General features: G+C 38.7%; 1 protein-coding gene across 1 annotated transcript in view; it reads right to left on the bottom strand.

The window, feature by feature from the left end:
• The window catches only part of RGS6 (regulator of G protein signaling 6), a 714,417-nt gene extending 706,606 nt beyond the window's left edge, over positions 1-7,811 (bottom strand). Inside the window, 1 exon segment of the mRNA XM_069092090.1 lies at positions 7,098-7,811. The gene's annotated coding sequence lies outside the window, so the exon portion shown is untranslated.
• Between the last annotated feature and the right edge of the window lie 4,716 nt (positions 7,812-12,527).

Here is a 12,527-nt window from a genome sequence, read left to right as displayed (position 1 = left end):
GATGACAACATTGATACATATCTCTGTGCATACTGAAGATTACAGTTTCATTGTGCCTTGGGCTCCTATTAGGACCTATGGCCAAGAAAATGTCTATTTGAGTAAGACTGAACACAAAAGATGGCATCATGAATTTGGGTGGACACCTACTGCTTTTTCTCCCAGGCAAGTTATTGATACAAATCATATTGCTCTTCCTTCCCATCCATCCCCGCCCCAACCTCTAAGGTAACTTCCCTTCAACAATACCAGAAAAAAAAACAACAGGCATTTGTTTTGTTTTTAATTGACCAACTATGCCTACTTTGTACTTAATACTGGCAAAAATAAAATGTAAAAATGTAGCTTCATGCTATATTTTTATACATTGCAACACTTTAGGTCCTTTCTGTTGTGTGTCCTTCATTCTTAAAAAGGACCTGATATCAGGAAGATGATGCCATGACTTGCACTTGAGTTGAATTTAAATGAGGAAGGGCTGTGTAAGGTCACAGCCTCATTTTCTCCTCCAGAGCCATCTGAATCCAGTGGCAAGATACAGATCAGGATGACTGGAGATGACTCTGTAGGTGCTTTCCAGCACCTTAAGAAAGAAGTAAAATATGAGTCATTCACTCAACAACCAAGAGTGTTAGGAGGTCCTGAAGGGCCGACTGATTTCCTCCTGAGGGTAGTTGGAGCCCTGCTCATTGAATACACACTTAGAACCAAGATATTAGTCTCACTCAGAAGTTTAAAAACATTTATCCTGTGGTTAAAATGGGTCTACCTGCCAAAAGAAAAGATAGATGTTCTACCACATGTGAAATTTGCAGCATATCGACTCACCTCTCTGGCCTCAGTTTCCTTATCTATAAAATGTGAGAAATGGAAGAGATAAGCTCAAAGGTTACCTTCCAGTTCTAACAATCTACAAATATAGATATAAGGTTATATCCTGCATAATCCTCCAGTCATAATCCTCACCTTCTCCCTTACCATCTCTAACCTTACCCCAGCCAGAATTTAGGAATTGCATAACTGAGATGGGTAGAGGAAACGTTGATAGGTGAACTTTTGCCAACCCTTCTCCTCCACGTTGGACTGTAAGTTCCTTTAGGATAAGAACTGTCTTTTATCTTTCTAAGCTCTTAGCACAGTACTTGGCATATTTGTTGTTGTTTCCCCTATGTGCAACTCTTTGTGACCCCGTTTGGAGTTTTCTTGGCAGAGATAATGGAGTGGTTTGCCATTTCCTTCTTCAGCTCATTTTACAGATGAGGAAATAGAGGCAAACAGGGTGAAGTGACTTCTCCAGGGTCTCATAGCTAGTGAGTGTCTGAGGCCAGATTTTCCAGGCCCAAGCTTTTTACCCACTGGGCCATCTAGCTGCCACTGGTATATAATAGGCATTTAATAAATGCAATCTTATAGATAGATAATCTTATAGACGGAATCTAAGAAATCTCTTCCCTTCAGAGAAAGGTTTACAAGAAAACCTGTTATATTACCTTGTCTCCAAATTAAAGAGGAAAGTGTGCCAGCACAAGTGATTCCTGGTTATTTTCTCATGCCTTAAATAGAGAAAATTCCTATTAAGTGCTTACTAAATAAGCTACAGTAACTTCGTAGGGGGTAGCTAGGTGGCACAGTGGATAGAGTGCTAGGCCTGGAGTCAGGAAGACGAATCTTCCTGAATTCAAATCTGATCTCAGACAGTTACTAGCTATGTGACCCTGGTCAAGTCATTTCACCGTTTGCCTCAGTTCCTTTTCTGTAAAATGAGTTGAAGAAGAAAATGGCAAACCACTCCAGTATCTCTGCCAAGAAAACCCCAAATGGAGTCATAAAAAGTCAGACAAAATTGAAACAAATGAACAACGACAAAAACAAAGCCTTGCATGAGTTGTCCAGATAGAGGAACGGGGCTTAAATGTTGATTTACCATCAGAATCCCCACCTTAATATGCCAGTTAAAAATCTCCCAAGTCATACCCCTATTTTCAATAAAGAATAAATCATTAATTCTAGTATTTGTGGTTTTCCTTGTAGAAATTTCACTCACTTTCAGACTAAGGCAGTTATATTCCTACTCAATTTCTACAAGTAGAAAACATTCAGAATCAGTTCCAAAGAGAAAATAAGATAAGCCCATACTTTCTCCACAAATAACTGCTGCAAATATGAGACATTATAATACATTTTTGTTTCCCCTGTAGATTAGAAGATTTCTAAGGAAGAAGCCCCAATTTAATCTAGTTATATTTAGGAATTTTACTGACTACTGCCATTGTTAGTGACTCTTCAGTAGATAGAACACTGGGTTTGGAATTAAGAAGACTCATCTTCCTGAGTTCAAGTCCTGCCTCAGACACTCACTAGCTGTGTGACCCTGGGCAAGTCACTTAGCCCTGTTTGCCTCGGTTTCCTCATCTGTAAAATGAACTGGAGAATGAAATGAAAAACCACTCCACTATCTTTGTCACCCCAAAATGAGCTCCTGAAGAGTTGGATATCACTGAAATGACTAAACAACAATAAACTGTTGATTTAGACAACTACCATTTAAGATGCCATGCCTTGACCACTACTTTCTACACTAAGGGTAACTCATTGTGAGATGATAATTAATATCAATTCACATTTATATTGCTCTTTACAATCTCCAAAGTAGCTAACACAATCACCAAGTAAGGCAGATTATCCAAATGTGATCATCTCCATTTTATGGCTTAAGACAATGAGGCTCAGATAGGTGGAATAACTTTCCCATACACACACAACTAGTGTTAAAGTGGCAAAGCTGAGATGAGTTTGGAGCCAAAAGAACTAGATTCCCTTCTGTCCCCCAGTTCAGTGTCTTTTCTCCTTGCTTTAGTGAAATAAAGATAAATAATTATCCAACATATATATCTTAGATCAGTAATAAGCAACTATGAAACAATTTCTTGAGACTGCAAGAAAAGAAAAAATAGGTGAAGTAGTCATTTACAGCAAACATTAAACCTAGGGAGTTAAATGAAAGAACAGCCTTCAAGCACTTGCTTTAGAAAAAAATGCCAAAATTCTATTAATTCAATCAGCCTCACCGCTGCCATTCAGCATGAGAAAGACAATTTAAATCTAATCACATTTGTATAGTACAAAACTAAGAGAAACAAGACTATTGATTGATTACCCTGATTTCCAGAGCAACCTTCCAACAGGCTAATTTGGCACAAAGAGCATTAAATTAGGAATTTAGAAGATCAAGGTTTCTCTCCCATCCTCATCATTCACCAGCTGTGTGACCTTGAGCAAGTCATTTCCCTTTCTGGAGGCTGTTTTCTCATCTGAGTAGCAGGGGTCATAAGTCAGTCTCAATCAAAGAGGCAGTTATAAGGATCAAACAAGATCATAACTATATAGTGTTTCATAACAGCAAAGCAATAAATGTAAGCTATTAAAATCCAGGGAAAATATTTTCAGAGGGAAAAAACCCTTCTCAATAGTATTTAAAGTACTCTAAAGGAATGAATAAGATTTTTTTCCCTACTCATAAATACATATAGGACCACAGAATTCAGATATAGAGGAAGATGTTAAAGATGATGTCATCCATCACCTTCAAAGTATAAAGGAGGGAAATAAGTCTCCAAAAAAAGATTACTTGGCTAGTAGGTATTAGAGACAGGAATTTCCTCAAGCTCTTCTGACTTTCATTCTAATTCTCCTTCTATTATATGTTACACCTTTAAGAAAACAACTTCATGGGGAAATCCCCTATCAACCCTAAACCTGATAGAGAACTTTGTTTTGTAACAGATGAGAAATCTTTATTCTCCCTGCAAATAAACTCTACTACTGAACATAAAATTCTGTCTCACCAAAGCTCATCGGCCAGTAGTATTTTCACAAGATATCAAGGAAAGAGCAGGGCATTGGGAGTTGGGAGACTTGGATTTGCATCCTAGCTCTAACACTTGTCAACTCTTTGACCTTGAACAAGTCACAGCTTCTCTATGTCACTTTCCTTCTCTGTAAATGTGGTTAGGCTGGATTATCTCTAAAGTTCCTTTCATTTCTAAATCCTTTGACATACTTTATAATAGTAAGAGATCACCTTCATGTGATTTTTTTTTTGCATTCTACAAAGCTCTTTCCTCACAACAATCCTGTGAAGTGTGTGGTAAAAGTATTACTTATCCCCTTTTTTTTACTGAGAACTTAAAAAATGTGGTTTAGAGAGGTTAAGTGATTTATTCAGAATCACACTGGCTAAATGGCTGAGTTGGGACCCAAATCTACATCTTCAGATTTCAAATCTATCATGAGACTACACTGTTTCTTAGTTCTGGTAACAAGGTTCCGAAACTTCATAGACTGGGAACATTTCACCCCATAAACAATTCAATGTCTACATCACAACTCATGTTGGAAGTTATATGCAGTCTTCCCATTCCTATAGCATAAGAAGCGTCATGCCTACTATAATTACAAAAATGTCATCTCATAATAATGGCAGATATATAATAATAATGTATCCATTAATGCCAAGAAGGATGAGCGCCAAACCCTTTCCTAGGTTCATAATTGTCCCAAACAAAGAAAATATGACTGGGTACCTAAGAAGAAAAATCTAATCTCATACTGCAAACCTGAGAGCATTACTTTACTTCCTTTCTATCCCTATTTATCCTTTGGATTAAAGATAAGTACATGACACAAAGTTCCCAATTCATATCTTTTGATGTTTTATCTTTATCCCAACCAAATTTTTCAGAAATTTCTAGGAGAAAATTGTGAGCGTAGGTGACAAAAACACAGAAGCAGAAGAAAAGCAGAAAGATTCTTAAAATGAATTATCCCATTTTGACATGAAAGTTTGTCCCTGGGGAATAAGACATCCAAAATTATAGGATGTCACTTTAGCCAATTCTTATTCTGAGACTTTTTTCTCTTCCATGAAACATATGCCTCATTTTAATGTTTCTTTTATAAGACAGTTTATCCAGACAAAGGGAAAAAAGGCAGTCCATTCAGAAAGATTTCTACTTAAAAAAAAAAAGCCTTGTAATTTTTTCATTTGATATGACAATTTGTCACTTCAAAGTAAAACCAGCAGTATTTTCCTGACAATTCCAGGGATGTAATGGAGTTTCTTAAAGGAGATAATGCAGATAATGATACACCATGTAACAAATTCTGTACTATTTTTAAAAAAGAAAAAAACACCACGATAGTCCTCTAATAAAACACATTACAATGACTGAAATGCCTAGAATTTATAGACAGCAAAACGTGAAGTATTCAGCAAGGGTCCACACACATCATTTTTTTTTTCTACCAATAGGTTTCTGAGGCTATGTTGTTTATGCTGCAATTTGGTATGACACTAACATCCCATCAACTCCTCAACATTACTGATGATAGATGATCTGTTCTGCAGGCAAGTTGTGTCCTCCAAGCATGTATGTTCTGATAACCAATGTTTGTTTTAATCTTATTCTCAACCTCAAATGGACAAAAAACCTGTATTCTCTTTGCGGAAATGACCAGTGTATAGTAAGAAAGCATAATTGGGTGCTCCTTAACGAAAAAAAAAAAACCAACTACCATACATGTGAAGATGCCTTTTTCCTCCTTATCTTAGTAGTCCTAGTCATCACCTGCCTTCCTTTGAAAAGTTGTTTGGGGATTTGTTCCATACATTAAAACTAAGATCATAGCTTCAAATTTTCTCATTCTAGTCATATTCACAACTTTGCTCTCTAGAGCTCCCAAGAGTTTAATCTATCAGCCTTGGAAGACTCATGAAATGGTATCTGTACAGAAATTATATGAACATTGCTTTAAAAAAAAAAAACACCAACCACCAATGTAAATACAAAGTTCAGAGCATTGTTATTACCACATAAGCTTTTTTTTTTTCACTACTGCTCATTCCTTCGAGTGCAGCAGGCACTCCAGAGACCTATACAACAGTTTCTAAATCATGTCATTTTCAAATTCTGATTCTTATTCTCTTCACCCCCTGCCCATGACAACACTGTGGATAGAGGGAGGGAAATAGTTTTCAACGTCGTGGTTTACCTGGTTCTGCTTATTTCTTAAATTTTATTTATTAAAGGCCTCTGAATTTTTATTTATAAAAACCTACTGGTTTATAAAACTACCTGGTAAACTAGTTCCCAGACTCTAGGACTTTCCAGCAAAGATATTCAACAACAACAACATCTCAACACTTTGCTTATATTGTTTGGGAAATGCCACTCCATGGTCCTCCAGACAAACTTCTTCCCCTGTCCTACTCAATTAAACGCAAGATACTGCAGCTTTTCATTCTGAGCAAAATTACATTTTCTGGGTCACTTTCTTAGTCTCACAGGGCCACTTTCTGTACAGCCTGACAGAAACAGTAAAGGTAGATGTTTAAACGCAACTGGTTTCAATGTCATTGTTGCAAAAGGCAGGATGATTTGGGGTTTTTACCTCCTGGCAGTTTCCAAACAAATATACCTCCACAGACACTTTAGTCTGCACCTTCCTCCGCGTGGGAAAAGACTCCCTTTGCTTTGTCCAAACCCCAGAGGAAAAAAGACCTACCATGGGGAGGGAGGGGGGATTTAATGAGACCTGTTTCTTATTACAAGTTTCTACAATTTAACCTCACGTTTAAAAGAGTGAAAATGATAATAGAAAGTGTTTTCGCTCAACATTTAAGGTAAAACATTCATTCTTTCTCTCTCTCTCGTCTATAGTATATAGATAATTCTCTCTACATATAGATATCTAAATATATATAAAGCGAATGTATTACTATTATATGTACATATGTAAATGAGTGTGTGTGCATGTATATACACACATACATCTATGTATATATAGGGAGATCCACACAGGACAGACATGCAAGCCAGCCTAGCCACATCACACATGCTTCCTCTTGGCATACATATGGTTTGCATGCATTTCCAAACTAGGCGCAGGCAAATCTTTGAACACTTATTCATAACATACATATGCCCATACACAGATAAGCATGAGCGGGTGGGGAGAGAGGGAACGCAGTTTTTAAGCACCTTTCCCCCACATGTTTCTTGCACATTTTTTTTTTTTTTGGTCCCAACTACAATTACCTTAGCAACCAAAGAATTGTCTTTTATTTTCCCTTCTGCTTTAAAAGAAAAAAATGTTATTCTCCTCGGGGACCAGCTCGAGCCTGGTTCATGGCAACAACAACAAAAAAAAAAGGAGAAAGCAAAAGCAGCTTCTTTTCCTTGGAGACAAGCGCAGGCTTGTTTTCGGGCTCTTCCCCAGATTTCTTTACTCCTCTCCTTAGTTTCCTTGGACGCGGTTGGAGTCCAGGACATCCCTCAGAGGAAAAGCCAAGAGGGAAAAGCTCCGGCTGACATGGTCCTCATAGCACTGGGGCGCAACTGGGTGCTCCAAGCCCTTGCTTTGTTTCGCTCTCCTCGGCTCCTAGCTCCCTTTCCTCGGGTGCAGGTCAATGCTTTCCGGCAGCCCCCCCAGAAGGCAGAGGGATAGTGCGCCTACGCCTCCGCCCCCGCCGGACGCCCGCGCCTCCTCCTCCTCTCTCTCCCTTCCCCGCTCCACTCAGTGGTGGAAGCCGGGTGCTGAAGGCTGGAGCTGGCCACGGGAAGCAGGCAGTCCGCTGCCGCTGCCGCCGCTGCTAAGGAGGAAGCAGCAGAAGTAGCTGCCTTAACTCTCCAAGAATTGTTCCCGGGGCCCTCCGCGAGCTGCAACAGCGGCGCCCGCTGTCGGGTGCGGAGAAGAGCTGCAGCCCAGACGCCCGCACCTGTGGAGGGAGCACCTGCGACGGGAATGACGGGAACAGAGCCAGCGGTGGAATAGTGGGGTGGGAAAGGGTGGGGAAGCACGGGGCCGGGCGGGACCACCCTCGGGAGAAGGGTCCACAGGGGCCGTGGTGTGCGGAGAAAGCATTACATTTTCAGTTGCTGATTAGGACTTGATTTTTTGTTTCGCTTTGTTTCGTTTTGTCTAAACTTAAGAAAGTAATGGAGAAAATGTTAATGATGCTGCTTAAACCAAGGTGTGTCCTGTGTGCTTTTTTTAAACTCCTCTCCCCCGGAGAGCTGGTTGTTAAAACATTTATCAGCAGACCCCCACCAGGGGAACCTCCCAAGAAAGGCCTCTGTTCTACAGAAGGTAGGACTTGAGCTGAGTTTTGAAGGAAGGTGAAAGGGAGAGAGCATTCCAGGTAAGGGGGAGAAGAAAGCCATGGAGATGGGGGATGGACCCTGTGTTCCCTGCGAGGGCAGAGGACCGTGATTAACCTTTCCAAAAGAGGGAAGATGAAACTTTCTGACCTCCAAATTGTTCCACCAGTCGAGGGCTTTGCTGAAAGTTTTGGACTTTTCTTCCATTTCAGGGTGTTACTTCCTTATCAATCTTTTTTTAGTTATTTCCAAGTTGCCCCTAGGTAGCCCCTGGTTCTGCTTACTTTGCATTGTACCGAGCTTTAGAATTGATGGTGCCGCTAGCTTTATGTCAATTCAAGTCAATCAACAAGCATTTATCAAGCTTATTATATGATGAGGAGAGAATGTGTTCGTATCAAGTCCACCAGTATTAAGTACCTCCTATGTGAGGGGTACAAAGAAAGCAAAAAAAAAAGACAGTCCTTGCTTTCAAAGATCTTACGGTCTGGTGGTGGTGGTGGTAGGCGGGGAGGGAGGGGGAGGCAGCACTCAAACAATTATATACAAACAAGATAAGTATGTACATAGTAATAATAATCTCAGAGGCAAGGCTCCGACATTAAAAAGGGCAGGTAAGGGTGTCTTGCAGAAGGTGGGATTTTACCTCTGCATACATGTGTCCACAATCATTTATTGTGTTCCTACTATGTTCCAGGTACTGTGCTAAAGATACAAAGGAAGGCAAAAAAAAAAAAAAATAGTCCCTGCTCTCAAGGAATTTAAAAATAAAGACCATGAAGGGGTATCATATACTAAGCCTGGAAATGTAAATTGGGGTCAGGGGGTGAAGGGTTTTAAATGCTTAACAGTGATGTTTGGTATTTTCTCCCAGAAACCACAGGAGTTTATTGAGTCATTAGGAACCACTGGAGTTCTGGGAGCAGTCAATTTAACAAACATTGATTAAGCTCCTACAGGATAATGTATATAAGTGTCGGGTAGGCTCTGAGCTTGGGTGTGGGATATATGGATATGACAGTACCTGCTCTTAGTGAGTATACATTCTACTGGGAAGACACAATTTTTGTACAATACAAATATAAATGTACATATGTAATGGGAGGACCCAGTCCTTAGAGCATGCAAAGATTTTAAATTTGCCCTTAAAGGTGAGTTATACAGTGCATGCAAGATTATATTCCTTGTCTGATTTCAGTTCAATACCAGGAACTTCAAAGAGTCCACCTCTAGCCATGAATGACCTAGGAATCCTTGTCACAAAAAGACAATTGGAAGGATGATGAAATGGAGGTTGAAATAGGGAATAAGTATTTTATTAAGTACCTACTATGTACTAGACACTGTGCCAGGCATTTTACAAATATTATTTTATTCGATCTTCACTCAATGTTGTTATAATCCCCATTTTGCAATTGAGGAAACTGAGGATAACAGATGTTAAGTTACTTGCCCAGAGTCACATTGCTAGTAAGTATCTGTGTTCACATTTGAAATCAGGTCTTTCTGACTCCAGATAATACCATGCCACCTAGTTATCAAATGTGCATAGGAAAAGTTTGAGAAAATAACCTCTTGTTCTCTCTTCCCTTTCAATCTCTGAGTAAAGAGAACTGCTGTGAACACCCAGCAGGTTGAAGCAGCGACAGCAGCTGACATCTTCCCATCCAACCACCATGTATCCTTCGGTGCATGGTGCCTATTTCTTTTGTATGTATTTTTTCCTGATCTTAGATGAATTCATGTCTGAAAATAGAATAAACCAAGTTAAAACTTGGAAGATGAGGAGGGTGAAGTATAACTGGTAAATGTTTTTTGGGGAAGATGTATGTATACACTTTTAAGTTTATTTTTAACACTTTATTATTAACGTTTTCTAAAATCTAGACAGTCAACAAAACAATAAATTGAGCTCTGATTTATATCAATTTGAGAGATATAATTGCTTACATTGAAAATGTAACTCTCTAGCACACCCTGTTTTTGAGTTGATAAGTTCAGAAAAGCCATCAAGGTTCTCTCAGCCACCAAAGTCGGTAGCAGAAACCAACTTGGGCCAGTAGCAGCAGAAAGTTAAGCCTATGAGGAGCTAACCCTTAGGAGCAACCTACTTGATCAAGTTCAGCAGTTCAATCAGTTGCCTGTGTCCTACAAGGAGCTAGCCCACTTGAGCAATTGAGAGGCTAGTCTGCTTTGCTAGGTACTAGGGATACAAAGACCAAACTAAAACAGTCTCTGCCCTCAAGGAACTTACATTCCAATGACGGATATAATGTGTAAAAATGCAGGTATGGACAAAACATCTGAGTAGACACAAAGTTACCTGATGGGGTATGGGAAGCCATTAACTATTGGGGAGGAGGGGGATATGAACAGGAAGACCTTAGGCTGAGACTGAAAAGAAACCAGAGGACCATTTCTAGTTGTCCTGATCTTGCCACTAGACCCAGATGGCTCTGGAGGAAATAGGCTGGTGACTTTGCACAGCTCTCCCCAACTTAAACCCAATTCACTTGCAAGTCATGGCATTATCTTCCTGATGTCATAGTCCTCTTCAGGAAGAAAGGATGAACAACAACAAAAGAAAGCATGAATTGCAGGAGATGGATGTGAATAGCAAGTACATTCTAGGCATGGGGGACAGCCAGTATTATACAAAATACAAATAATTATTCATATTATTTTGTTATTCATATCATTGTTATATATTCAACATCTAAGTAGCATTTTGTGAAGCATTTATCATTTTGGAATGACTGATATTTTGATGGATTTATTATTTCAAACCTCTACCTCAAACTTCATGTAGCATTTTGCTTTGCATCTATAATGTATCATTATGTATTATATTTAATCTATGGATATGTCTTATTACCATACCAGAAGGAAAACTACTTGAGGGCAAAGGTTGTATCTTTTCTCAAGTTTGTATCTCTGCCAACATATTACATAAGTTCTTAAACAATTCTTGTCCAAAAAGTGTCTACCCAATGAAGTAGAGGCCTCCCTCTACTTCTTTTAATATTGTGAGATTACCAATGTAGGATCTGGGCTGCCCATCTGTTGTGTCATGAGTGACACTATAAAAGAATTGTCAGAAAGTGTGAAATATGACTATTAAGGAAAACATATAATCTTTAAAAGAGAAAAGGGAAGAAAATTGAAGACTGGAGATAGGAACAAGCTAGGGAGACAGATTTACACAATCTTTAATATTGGAGCTTTGAAATTTAACAATTAAAGTAGATTGAAATTTATCCAATTTGGTAGAAATGAGTTGGATTCAAGATAAGTTGAATTTTTTAGTGGTTTTAAATAATTGTACAGTATGTATGGATATGCCAGTTCAGAAACAATAAGCAAACTGAGGGGATGAATGCATTTTAATGAACCTTATTCTTCTTATGTAGACCCAGAAAGCTATTTAAAGATCCTTCCACTTCTCTATACTCCTTCCAATCAACCTACACTTGATTTTCCAGGGCTCCCAAGTAAGGAAGCTGAAATTCAGAACTACACACAGACTATTGTTCTGTTTCTCTGTTTAAAATATAGCATAAGGGGCGGCCAGGTGGCTCAGCGAGTAAGAGCACCGGCTCCAGTGTTGGGATGACCTGGATCAAATCCCGGGCTCAGACACTCAGCACCACACCCAGAAATAACTGGCCGTGTAACCTTGAGCAAGTTACTTAACCCCGATTGCTTTAAAAATATATATATATATAGCATAGTCCTTTCATAACACAAATTTGGTGCTAATACCTAAACCAGAGAAAGAAAACTATAGACCAACTTACCTAATGAATATTGATGCAAAAATTTTAAATAAATACTAGCAAGAAAATAACAGCAATATGTCACCAAGATCATATGTTATGACTAGGTGAGATTTATGCCAGGAAGGCAGGACTAGTTTAATATTAGGAGAACTATCAATATAATTGACCATAGCAATAAAAAAAACAACAAAAATCATATGATTACCTCAACAGATACAGAAAAATTTTTGATAAAATATAACATTCATTCCTATTTAAAAAAAAACACCAGAAAGCATAGGAATAAATGGAGCTTTCCTTAAAATAATGAGTAGTGTTTATCTAAAACCATCAGCAAGCATTATCTGTAATGGAGATAAACTAGAACCCTTCCCAATAAGATCAGGGGTGAAGCAAAGATACCCATTATCACACTATTATTCAATATTGTATTAGAAATGCTAGCTACAGCAATAAGAGAAGAAAAAGAAATTGAAGGAATTAGAATAAGCAATGAGGAAACAAAACTATCACTCTTTGCAGATGATGTGATGGTATACTCAGAAAATCCTTGAGAATCAACTGAAAAACTAGTTGAAACAATTAATAA

The sequence above is a fragment of the Petaurus breviceps genome, unplaced genomic scaffold (genome assembly GCF_028583685.1).
Source record: "Petaurus breviceps papuanus isolate PSGF00001 unplaced genomic scaffold, PetGlider_PUasm1.0 189, whole genome shotgun sequence".
Taxonomy (NCBI): Eukaryota; Metazoa; Chordata; class Mammalia; order Diprotodontia; family Petauridae; genus Petaurus; species Petaurus breviceps.
The sequence above is the reverse complement of the archived record's forward strand: the minus strand, read 5'-3'. Positions and strand labels throughout refer to the sequence as shown.